Source organism: Myotis daubentonii, chromosome 10, assembly GCF_963259705.1.
Source record: "Myotis daubentonii chromosome 10, mMyoDau2.1, whole genome shotgun sequence".
Taxonomy (NCBI): domain Eukaryota; kingdom Metazoa; phylum Chordata; class Mammalia; order Chiroptera; family Vespertilionidae; genus Myotis; species Myotis daubentonii.
The window spans coordinates 85,633,048-85,645,591 of record NC_081849.1 but is presented as its reverse complement, the minus strand read 5'-3'; the positions used below and the strand labels follow the sequence as shown (position 1 = coordinate 85,645,591).

Genomic DNA, 12,544 nt, shown 5'->3' with positions numbered 1-12,544 from the left:
GTCCCGGGTCTGGGGGCGGAGAAGGGCCTGGTTGTTCAGTGCGTGGGGTCTAGTTTCTGAACTGCCTGTCTGTGCCTCTGAGGTGAGTGAAGTTACTGATCCCGCACCTAACGCCCCCCCGCCCCCAGGGGCTGAGAGCCTCTCAGAGACGCGCTCACACTGAGCGGAGGGCTCCCCCGGATGAAAGGCGCAGCCCGGCCGCCGCTGGGGCTGCTGGTCAGGCAGGTCCCGTGCACCAAAAGGTCGCTGCTCGATTCCCTGTCGGGCACTCGATTCCCAGGGTGTGGGCTCGCACGCAGGGGGCAGGATTGACGTTTCTCTCTCTCTCTTCCTCTCTCTCTAAAAATCAATTAAGTTAAAGCCCAGCTGGTGTGACTCAGTGGTTGGGCATCGACCTAGGACCAGGAGGTCAGGGTTCGATTCCCTGTCAGGGCACAGGCCCGGGTTGAGGGCTGGATCCCCAGTGTGGGGGGCGTGCAGGAGGCAGCCGATCCATGATTCTCTCTCATCACTGATGTTTCTATTTCTCTCCCTCTCCCTTCCTCTCTGAGATCAATAAAACTTTTTGTTTTATAAATAATCCTATCTAATAAAAGAGAAACATGGTAATTAGCATACGTCCGCTACCCTTCCCACTGGCTAATCAGCAAGATATGCAAATTAACTGCCAGCCAAGATGGTGGCCGGCAGCCAGGCAGCTTGAAACTAACATGAGGCTTGCTTGCTTCAGTGATGGAGGACTCCAACGTTCCCCGCCTGCCTTGCCGGCCTCTGAGCTTGCAGTTTGAAACATTGTTACAAATATAGAAGCTAAACAAAACCCCAGAAACCTGCTTTCAGCCCACCAGTATCTCAGAGCTGGAGTTGATACAGTGTTTCAATTATAGAACCCAAACAAACCAGATACCTGCTTTCAGCAGCAGAGGCCTCAGAGCTGGAGCCAGAGCTAAAGCTGGCCCAGAATAAAAAAAAAGAAAAAAAAAAGAAAAAAAGGAGCAGTTGGGAGTTTCAGTCACCCGCCAGCCTGAAAACAGCCCTCAGCCCCTCAATCAGACTGGCCAGGCACCCCAGTGGGGACCCCAACCCTGAAGGGTGTGTGACCAGCTGCAAACAGCCATCATCACCTCACCCAGGCTGGTCAGGCACCCCAGTGGGGACCCCAACCCTGAAGGGTGTGTGACCAGCTGCAAACAACCATCATCCTCTCACCCAGGCTGGCCAGGCATCCCAGTGGGGAACCCCACCCTGATCCAGGACACCCTTCTGGGCAAACCAGCCAGCCCCACCTGTGCACCAGGCCTCTACCCTATATAGTAAAAGGGTAATATGCCTCCCAGCACCAGGATAAGCGGAGCTGAGAGGCCTCCCGGCACCGGGATCAGTGTGACAGGGGGCAGCGCCCAAACCCCCTGATCGCCCTGCAGCTCTGTGTGTGACAGGGGGCGGGGCCACAACCTCCCTATCTGCCCTGCTCTGTTCGTGACAGGAGAAGGCGCCCCTACCCCCTGATCAGCCCTGCTCTGTGCCTGATAGAGGGGAGCTCCCCAACCCCCTGATCGCCCTGCGGCTCTGTGTGTGACAGGGTGCGGCGCCTCAACCCCCTGATCAGCCCTGCTGTGTGTGTGACAGGGTGTGGCGCCCCAAGCCCCTGCCCCCCACGGGCCCTGCTCTGTGTGTGATGGGGTAGAACCATAACCTCCCCATCAGCCCTGCCCTGAGTGTGACAGTGGCGGCGCCCCAACCCCCTGATCGACCCTGCTCTGTGCGTGACAGGGTACGGAGCCCCAACCACCCTGATGGGCCCTGCTCTGTGAGTGACAGGGGGCAGCGCCCCAACCCCCTGATTGGCCCTGCTCTGTGCATGACAGGGGGTGGCGCCGCAACCTCCCCATCAACCCTGCCTTAAGTGTGACAGGGGGCAGTGCCCCTACCCCCCAACCGGCCCTACCCTGAGCATGACTGAGGGTGGCATCACAACCTCCCGATCGCCCTGCTCTGTGCATGACAGGGGGCGGCGCCCCAACTCCCCAATCGGCCCTGCTCTGAGCCCGACCAGGGGCTGCACCTAGGGATTGGGCCTGCCCTCTGCCACCCGGGAGCAGGCCTAAGCCAGCAGGTCATTATCTCCCAAGGGGTCCCAGACTGTGAGAGGGCACAGGCCGGGCTGAGGGAACCCCCCTCCCCCACCCCAAGTGCACAAATTTTTGTGCACCGGGCCTCTAGTAATAAATAAAAAGGTATTTAAAATTATTTTTAAAGATGCAGATGGAAAACCATCGTCTCTCGGGGTCGCTGTCGGAAGCCGGTGTCCGGCCGGGCTGCACACAGGGGCGGGGCCTCCCTGCCCGGCCGACCGGCAGCCCCACCCCCACCTGCTCCGAGCCGCCTGGCTCGCACCTGCCGGCTGCCGCCCGCTGTCGGAGGTGTAATTGGCAAACAAAGCCGTGAGTATGTAGAGCGGAAAGTGATGATCTGCTACCTTGTCAAACCTCTACCACAGCAGAGGTACCCGCCCCTCGCCACCCACAGGTTCCGCCCACGTCGGGGGCGGGCGGCGAGCGGACCGCCCTCCCGGGGACGCTGGCCTCGTGGCTGTTTTCAGGCTGGCGGGTGACTGAAACTCCGGGCACCACGGGTGGAGGGGACTTCTTGCCACCTCACTGCGCTGGCGCCAGGACCCCGGCTCCCCAGGCTGGACCTCGACGGGGCTCCCCTGGCCTCGCGGACGGTTCCGCCTGCATCACCCAGTGCGCGGACCCCACAGAGCGACTCCCCTTCTCCCTGTGGGTCCTGTGGTCCTGCTCCCCTGGAGAACCTGCCCCCCCCCCCCCAGCCAACTGGGCGCAGACGCAGAGGAGGACCGCCCCCTGCTGAGTCGCAGGTATCAGCGCGGAAAACCCACAGCACCCCCCTCACTACCCGGTGACGGGGAACAGCGCGGCCTGGGCGCCTGTCGGCCGTGAGAAAAGGAGGCCACCCACGCAACCAAAAACTACACGTCCCCAAATAAACACGGGGCCAGGGAAGACCGCGGGTCTGCACGCTGACGCGGGGCAGTGATTCTAGCAGGCAAGGAGCAGCACAGAAAACCACACGCGGCACACGAAACCGCAGAAGCAGACATGGGCCATGGCGACCACACGGAGGCCTGGGCACAGGGGCCCTCACAGCCCACGTGAGAAAGGACGGCCGCGCCCTGGCCCGTGGCTCCGCGGTCAGAGCATCGGACGCGCCCTGAAGGAGCCTGGGCTCAAGCCCCATCGAGGGCAGGTACCTGGGTTCCAGGTTCGGTCCCAGGCTCCGGTCGGGGCATGTGCAAGAGGCAACCCATTGATGTCTCTCTCTCAAGTCGATGTTTCTCTCCCTCTCTCTCTCTCTCTCCTCCCTTCCTTTCACTCTCTCTCAATGGGAAAAACATCCTCAGGTATTAACAGAAAGGGAGGGAGGGAGGGAGGAGGGAAGGAAGGAGGGAGAGAGGGAGAGGGAGGGAGGGAGGGAGGGAGGATGGGCCCACAGGAAGTCACGTGGGAAAACTGGCTCACTCATGAAAAATAACAGAAATGACATGAATTCCAATGGGATGAGCCGTGAAGGGGGGTCAGGAGGGGAAGCAGAAGTGACGCTGAAATAGAACGTGTGCACCTTCCTGACCGGGGAGGGGAGACGCCCTGACACGAAAGCTCCCCCCACAGGCCTGCGAGCGGTCGGACCAGCAGCTGCCGGGCGCGTGACGCAAACGGTGGAGAAACGACACCGACAAGGTCAGATCCGCTAAACACGGCACAGGCTCAGCTGCCGTGACAGCCCGGACGTCCACGTTTATAACAATGAAGTCTTAGGAATCAACGAGGAAAAAGCGGGTATTTTAAATGCGCGAGGATGTGAAAGGCTGTGTACTGAACAAACAACGGGCGCTTTCCTGCTTGTTTAGATGCTCGGCCTCCAGGTGGACGGAGCTCAGATGGCGGAGGGGCCACTCTCGTCAGCGCCTCGCAAGCAGGGCCCCTGAGTGGCGGCAGAGGGGGGGTGGCCAGCCGGACGGTGCAGGCTGCAAAGACCACCTCCCCGGCCGCCTCCCACCCCTGCACCCCCAGCTGAGGCCCCCCAACACAGAGCCCCCCACTGAGCCCCCACACTGAGCCCCCCCAACACTGAGGGCCCCCAACACTGAGCCCCCCCAACACTGAGGGCCCCCCACACTGAGCCCCCCAACACTGAGCCCCACACACTGAGGCCCCCCCCACTGAGGCCCCCACACTGAGGCCCCCCCACACTGAGGCCCCCCCCACTGAGGCCCCCCCCACTGAGGCCCCCACACTGAGCCCCCCCAACACTGAGCCCCACACACTGAGGCCCCCCTCACTGAGGCCCCCCCAACACTGAGCCCCACACACTGAGGCCCCCCCCACTGAGGCCCCCACACTGAGGCCCCCCCCCACACTGAGGCCCCCACACTGAGGCCCCCCCACACTGAGGCCCCCACACTGAGGCTCTGTGTCCCGGGGAGGGATCCCGTACCCAGGGCACTGGCGCGGCCACGGACCACATTGTTACTTGTTGTCCTGGAACCTCTATTCCTCCTGGGTCTCCGGGAGCCTTGGGAACCGGCCGCTCCCAGGGCTTGTGGGGCCTTTATTCACCAGGGAGCTGAGCCCCGCACCCCGCCCGCCGCCCTCAGGGCTGCCGCTCTCCCTCCTGCGTCCCCAGGACGGACTCCGGGGGCTCAGGGGACACCAGAGCTGCTCTCGCCGGGTCACCAGGCGTCATCAGGGTGTCACAGCAGCCCGGCCGGCGCGGCTCACTGGCCGACCTGGGAACCAGGAGGTCAGGGTGTGAATCCCCGTCAGGGCACAGGCCGGGGTGCAGGCTCGACCCCCAGTGCGGGGCGTGCAGGAGCCGCCAATCCAGGAGGTGCTCTCATCATGGACGTTTCTCCCCCTTCCCTCCCTCTCTGACATCAATAAAAATATATATTTTTAAAAAACAGCAAGTCCCATGGGTCACATGGCGTCTTTGCTCCCTGACACAGACCTCACCAGAGGGCCCTGAGCAGGACAGGCGCGTTTCTTCGGGGTAAACTTTGGTAAAAGAGCAGAGAGTAAAAAACTCGGCCCCAGCCGAGCGGCCTCGGGGCAGGGAGCGGCCTCGGGGCCCATCAGATCCATCCTCAGCCGGCTCGGTTCCGTGGTCCCCCCGCCCCCCCCCCCCCCCCCCCCCGCTCCCCGGGGAATTCCTCGGAGCAGGAGCCTGAGCAAACACGGCCACCCGCCCGGCGGGGACGGGCTGCGGGGAATTCCAGGCCGAACCGCGGAAACCCCCGCGCTGCCGGCTGCTCGCTGGTCCGTCGCCCAGAAGGCGGGGCAGCTCACCTGGGACGCCGGCGGCGGTGGGCACCTCGCTGCGCGGGCCGGCCGTGCGCTCCTCGGGCTGGAAGGCAAAGGGAGCGGTCACTCTGGCGCAGGGGCTGCGCGCCCCTCTCCGGGGCCACCGCGGGGCGCAGACCGCGAGGCGCTGCCGGGGGCCTTCCCCGCCCATGGGGTCCCCGGGTCCCTGGCCGCCCGTCAGCGTGCCCGACGCCGGGGTCCCCGCTCGCAAACCCCCCACCCGCCACCCCGAAGCGTCAACCCCGCCCACGACCCTGTTCCCGCCTCCAGGTGAGAAGCTGACACCACCTCCACCCGCGCAGGGGAGCCCACGCGCGTCCCAGCCCCGCTGCTCCCCGGGAGAAGTGACTAACCCCGCCCCTAAGGAGAGGCTGGCACAGCCGGACAGGACGGAGGCTCCCGGGAAAGCCGGGGCATCGAGTCCACACACACACACACACACACACACACACACACACACACGGCACCGGCTCGCGTGTGTGGCTCGAGGCCCACGGCGGAGGGTGACCGTGTACAGATCCAAGTTGCCTTGGAAGCCAGCGCCAGGCCCTGCGCCCGTTTCCGAGCCGCGGCCCGGGCTCCGTCAGTAAGTCCTGTCCTCGCGACTCTCCAAGGGGTCACTCACCCCAGAGAAACCGAATTCACAGAGAAGAGGTGCTGTTTTCAAGAATGTGAAACCGCCCGTCAGCGCGGCTCAACGATTGAGCATCAACCTGTGAACAGGAGGTCAGGGTCCGATTCCCAGTCGGGGCACAGACCCGGGTTGTGGGCTGCATCCCCAGCGTGGGGCGTGCAGGAGGCGGCCAATCCATGATCTTCTCATCATGGATGTTAAAAAAAAAAGAATGTGAAAAAGAAGTACAACTACTTTGGAAAACAATTTTTTATAAATATTTTCATTTTTTAAATATATTTTTATTGATTTCAGAGAGGAAGGGAGGGAGAGAAACATCAGTGATGAGGGAGAACCATGGACTGGCTGCCTCCTGCACGCCCCACACTGGGGACCGAGCCCACAACCCGGGCATGTACCCTGACTGGGAATTGAACCCTGACCTCCTGGTTCATAGGTCAGCGCTCAACCTCTGAGCCACACCAGCCAGGCAATTTCTTAATAATAATTTTAAATCTACACCAACCACAGGACTCCACAACGCCACTCCTCCAGACGCTAAAAAAATGAAATGCCAATGTCCACAGACGACTGCAAGCGTGGGCCCAGCCGGCTGCTCCAAGGGCTCCTGACGGGACACAGTCCCACGTCCACCCAAAGCTGCCTGGGTGAACCACGTGGTACCTGTGTGCAGGGAACACGGGTCCGACACACACGAGAGCAAACCGCCCACACACGGCACATCGCGGCCAACATCCAGGGCAGGAGGGAGCTGAGCGGGAGGCTCGGTGCACGGGGCGTGGACCTCCGTGCAGGACGCTCACGAGCGGCAAACACACGTCCGCTCTTCTGGGGCAGAAACAAGCCGCCGCCGCTGCCCCGGGCCCTGCGCGAGAACGGCTCCGGGAGGCAGGGCAGGGGCCCGCAGCCACCGCGTGAGGGGTGCCGCAGTCCAGGCAGCAGACACAGGAACCCACGAGACAGCACCCGAGGCAGAACGCTGCCCAGGGCACCTACCGTCCTCCAGGGTCCCTCTGAGGCTTCCATGCACATGCACATGTGCACATGTGTGTGTGTGTGCACACACGTGTGTGAGGGAGCCACCCAAGGCTGAGGCAAGCAGCGGCATCACGGATTGGAGGAGCCGTGCTCAGCACCCACACAGAGCTGGGAACGGTGCCTGTCCCCACAGCCAGGCCTGAGGACGATGAGGTATTGCCGAGGAAGGGGGGGTGGGGGGGACTGCCTGCTGTGGTTATTCACTCTCGACCGGGCACCACCCCTGTTGCACCTACACATCTGAAAAGCAGTGCCCAGCCCGGCCGTAGCTCAGTGGTCAGAGCGTCGGCCTGGGCACCGAGAGGTCACTGGTTTGGTTCCCGTCAGGGCCCAGGCCCAGGTTGTGAGTGCAGTCCCCACAGGTAACGATTGACGTCTATCACTTTTCTCTTGTAGATTTGAAAAGTATATGTGTTTTTCGTGATTTCAGAGAGAGGAAGGGTGAGGGAGTGATGGAAACATCAGTGATGACAAGGATCATCCATCGGCCACCTCCTGCACGCCCCACAGGGAACGGAACCTGAAACCTGGGCATGTGCCCCACCCACTGAGCCACACGGCTGGACTGATGTTTATCTCTTGCATCGATGTTTCTCTCTCCCTCTCCCTTCCTCTCTCTCTAAAATCAATAAAAACATTTAAAGACACAAGAGAATAAAAAGCAGTACCGAAAGGATCAAACTCTCTCCAAAGAACTGAACTGCATCCCATAACAAAGCAAAATATCTGCAGGAACGAAGACACCCAGCACCCAACCAGGCAAAACTCGCCATGTCGGTATCGGGTCAGACATCCCCTGGCACCCATCGGAAATGACCAGCACGCAAAGCAACCGCCCACGAGGAGGCTCGGTCACCGGACAGGGACCCCAAACGGATAGAACCAGCAGAGATATGGCAGCCGGACTGAGAGCCACGATGAGGCAGGGCTGTCATAACTGTGTTCCTCATGTTCAAAGGGTCAATAGGATCCTCAAAGGTATGACGATCCGGCCCAGCCGGCGGGGCTCAGTGGTTGAGCGTCGACCTATGAACCAAGAGGTCACAGTTCAATTCCCGGTCAGGGCACAGGCCCGGGTTGCGGGCTGATCCCAGTGTGGGGCGTGCAGGAGGCAGCCGATCCATGATTCTCTCTCATCATGGATGTTTCTATCTCACTCTCCCTTCCCTTCCTCTCTGAAATCAATAAAAATATTAAAAATAATAATAATAAGTAAAAAATAAAAGATCCAAATCAATCATCTATAGAAAAGAAATCTAAAAATAAGAGGTGAAAATACACGGATGGGCTACTGGTGGAATGGACACTGCAGAACACAGATCAGACCTCAGAGAACAGCTCCCCAAAATGAAGCTCAGGACGGAGGCCTGCCCGAGGAAACGAATAAACACACACACAGCGTCAGGGGGCAGAGCCGCGGGACAGCTTTACGCAGCCTAACGTGTGTAACTGGAGCTTCTGAAAAGGTGGGGGGGGGGGGGGGGGTTGAAGAAATAATGGCCCAAACTTTTCCAAACTATAAACCCACAGACTCAAGAAACTCATCAAATCCCAAATACAAGAAATGCAACGGAAGCCACACCCGGGCCCACGATCATCAGATTCCTCAAACCCAGCGACAGAGAGAGAATCATGGACGCACCAGCAAGGGGGAAAGGTGCGTTACATACTCCAACCAACCATTAGCAGGACGGCCGATTTCTCAATTTAAAAACAGCAGGCCTGGCCGGCGGGGCTCTGGGGTTGATCATCGACCTATGCACCAGGAGGTCACAGTTCGATTCTCAGTCAGGGCACATGCCCGGGTTGCGGGCTCGATCCCTAGGAGGGGGCGTGCAGGAGGCAGCCGATCAATGATTTCTCTCTCACCATTGGTGTTTCTATCTCTCTCTCCCTCTCCCTCCCTCTGTGAAATTAAAAAAAATAATAAAATAGCAGTGAAAAGACAGTGGATCAACACCAAACACTGAGGAAGCTGCCAATCTAGAATTCTGTACCCAGCAAAAACGCCTTTTAAAAATGAAAGTGAGCCCTAACCGGTGTGGCTCAGTGGATAGAGCGTCGGCCTGCGGACTCAAGGGTCCCAGGTTCGATTCTGGCCAAGGGCATGTGCCTTGGTTGCGGGCACATCCCCAGTAGGGGGTGTGCAGGAGGCAGCTGATGGATGTTTCTGTCCCATCGATGTTTCTAACCCTCTATCCCTCTCCCTTCCTCTCTGTAAAAAATCAATAAAATATAAAAAAATGAAAGTGAAGTCAAACGTTCTTCAGATCTACAAAAGCTTCAGCCACTCCCACCTTCCCATGTGCGCGGACCCTCCCCGTGTCCCCTGCTGGTCAAGGTCTCTGCTGGTGACTCGAGTTCCCCTCGTGACCACTGCTAGTCCCCCGACCCCCTGCCCCCGGGCCTCCTGAGCCAAGCTCCACAGCAGTCCTCTCACTTACCCGCGTGGCTCCTGGTGGATTTTTTGTCTGTTTTTTTAAATTCTCACCCGAGGATTTTTTTTTGAGAGAGAGAGAGAAAGCAAGGGAGGGAGGAGAATGGGAGAGAGAAAGAGAAAAACACTGATGTCGGGGAGAAACTTCGACTGGTTGCCTCCCGCACTCGCCCTGACCTGGGCTGGGTCGAACTGGCAGCCGAGGCCGTACCCGTGACCGGGAATCAAACCCATGACCTTCGGTCCAAGGGCTGGCGCGCTAACCACTGAGTGGCCGGCCCGGGCTCTCTTGGTGGCTGGCTGGTCTTGTCAAACCTGCCCAACGAGGCAAGTGTCCTGAACCCAGGGACGCCTTCACACGCTTCAGGCCCCTGGAGTCAGGAAGGACGTGCCTCCGGCCGCGGGCGGAGCTGCGGGAAGTGAGCAAATGCCGGCCAGGTGTGAGCAGGGCAGCCCCGCCGCGGGAGGCACCTGGGCGGAGATTTCACAGCAGCTCCGCCTGAGCCGCAGCCCGGACCCAGTACAGCAGATGCCCCGGGGGTGGGGCCGCAAGTGGATTTTTCAAAGCCCCCCGCCCCCACGGCCACCGTGACTCGCACGTGCAGCGGGACTGGGAGCCACCACGAGGGACACCGGCCGGGCCAGCGTGGCTCAGGGTGGAGCATCAGCCTGTGAGCCAGGAGGTTCAGTCCCCGCCAGGCACACGCCCTCTCATCGCTGATGGTTCCCTCTCCCCCCCTCTCCCTTTCTCTCTGAAATCCATAAAAATATATTAAAATCAAAACAAAACAAACCACACAGCCCGGGCTGAGGGGTCCGGGCTCCGCGGGTCCGGCCCAGGCTTAGACAAGGGGGTGAGCGCTCAGGCGCTGACGGCCGGCTGCAGCCAATCCCCGGCTGGCACACACTCCCCCAGACCCCGGCTTCCGTCCACACTCCTCTTCCGTCCGCACGGCCACGTCCCCGACTCAGGACACCGGCCCTCGTCCCTGTCCTCCAGGCTCTGCCCGGCGCTGAAGACAGTGAACTGCGGGCCTCAAGGAACACGTGTTGCCCGAATGAATTGGCCAGAGTCTGAGGGCCGCGGCCGGACACTGTGACCTTTGATTCCTTACAGATGTCATTCCACCGGAGGAGGGCCTGTGTTCCCCAGGTCGGAACCAGGCGGACGGACGGCAGAGCTGCGCTGGGCTGAGCTCCCAGCGCAGACCCTGCGGCCGCATCTGCTGCCGGCGTTGGCACAGAACCTCTCCGCTGAGAGCAGCGAGGAGCTGGGATTAGATGCCTTTGTTCTCACCTGAGATACACTTTCATTGCTCCCAGAGGCGGGCGTGAGCCGGGGGGGAGGGGAGGCCGCCACACTGGAGCAGTTAGCAGGCTCAGCTCAGGAATCTAAATGGCATTTAATTGCTGGGAGCAGACCCACCGTGGGGAAGGAGCAGGCGGAGGCTGGTCCACAGGACCCCCCTGGGGTGCCTGGCAATTAGTGCTGGTCTGGAGGGCGAGGTGTTTTCAGAAAGAAAAGTCTCTGCAAATCTGAGCAAGGACGTGCTGGCGTGGGTGCTGGGCCGAGCCCGCCCTCTGCTCCACACTGACCTCCGGCCTCCCCAGGAGCGCTGGGGTAACACACGGCCATGCACAGGCCAGGGCGGCGCGGCCCCTCGATCCCTCCTCTCCGCACGAGGGCTCAGGCTGCGTTCAGATCTGGGAAACCTCCGCACGTGCCAGGGAGGCAGCCGCCGAGCAAAAACACAACTCGGCTCCACTCGGAAGTTCCAGGGCAACTTCCCACTCGGCAGAGCGGCCCCCAAACCTCGGGGGTCTCCTGCCTGGAGACGTGTCCAGCACCGGTGGCCACAGGACCCAGAGGGGGGCACCCGCCCCACACGGAGCGCCCCAGCTGCCCAGCCCGCCTCTGGCTGATGCCTGAGCAACCGCTGAGGGATGCGGAGGTGCTGACACTGGGAAGACTCCTCACGGGCAAGTTTCTGGGCAAGTGGCCGCCATAAAGGCCGAAAGATGAGACTCAAGGAAAGGGCCGCCGAGCCCCGCCCGCGTCTGCCGGTGTGAGACCCTGTAATGTGCCCGTGACCTTGCACCCTCGCAACAGGCCAACAGCCCACATCCGCGCAGAGCTAAGCGCCTTTGCAGGAAACACGGGCTGGGCTGCTGCGAGCCCATCTGGGCCCAGGTCCTGCTTCCGTCCCGGAACGGAACCCAAGGAAGCGTGTCCGAGAGGCCGCTGGGTTGGAAGATTCAGGCTGAAGCCATCCAGACTCCCACTCCATGGGGCTCCCCCGGCGCCTGCCGCCCACCAGGCAAGACCCCCCTTCCCGCTCTCATCCTCTCCTGCGTGCACACACAGGGAACACAAGCGCGCACCCTGGGCATATGAGCGCGCACGGGCACGCGCAGACAGGGCGCACGGGCACGCGCAGACCAGGGTATGAGCACGGGACGCGCGCGCCAGCCGGAAAGAGCCGAGGGGAACCCCGCGCCATCCCCCTGCCCCCGCTCGGAGCGCCCCACACCCACTCACTTGGCGCCGCTGCCTGCGCGCCCGCGTCCGGCGCACGCATCCTCCAGGCGGCCCCCGGGTCAGGGCGCGCAGCCGCATGGCCTCTCCCGGCGCCCAGAGAGCCCGGCCTGGCCAGGCAAGGACGGCGGCGGTGCCCCGTGCCCCGCAGGAGTGCCGCGGCGCCTGCGAGTCCCAGGAAAAGTTCCCCGCCAGCGCCTGGAACGGAGGCGGCCGCCACCTCCACCTCCGCCTCGCAGTCAGAAGTCAGCGGCGGGAACAAAAGCCAGCGAGCAGCGAGCGCATGGTCCCTGGCGAACCTCCATCTGACACGAATTAGCCCTCCCTCCCCCGCCCGCCCCGCGGCTCCAGGGCCTGCACACAGGCTGCTCAGCCAAACCCAGGGCCTCGTGCGCTACCGCGCCGCCCCGGGCAGGGGCGCAGCAAGCCTCCCGCGCTCAGACAGGATTCCCGCGCCTCAGGCGAGGGTGCAGCCGGAGCAGGAGTTCAGACCGCTCCAGGGACGCACACCCAGG

At 61.8% G+C, this 12,544-nt stretch overlaps 1 protein-coding gene across 1 annotated transcript in view; it reads right to left on the bottom strand.

Annotated features, from left to right (window-relative positions):
• The window catches only part of TNS3 (tensin 3), a 98,346-nt gene that overhangs the window by 71,168 nt on the left and 14,634 nt on the right, over positions 1–12,544 (bottom strand). The gene's annotated exons all lie outside the window — the stretch shown is intronic.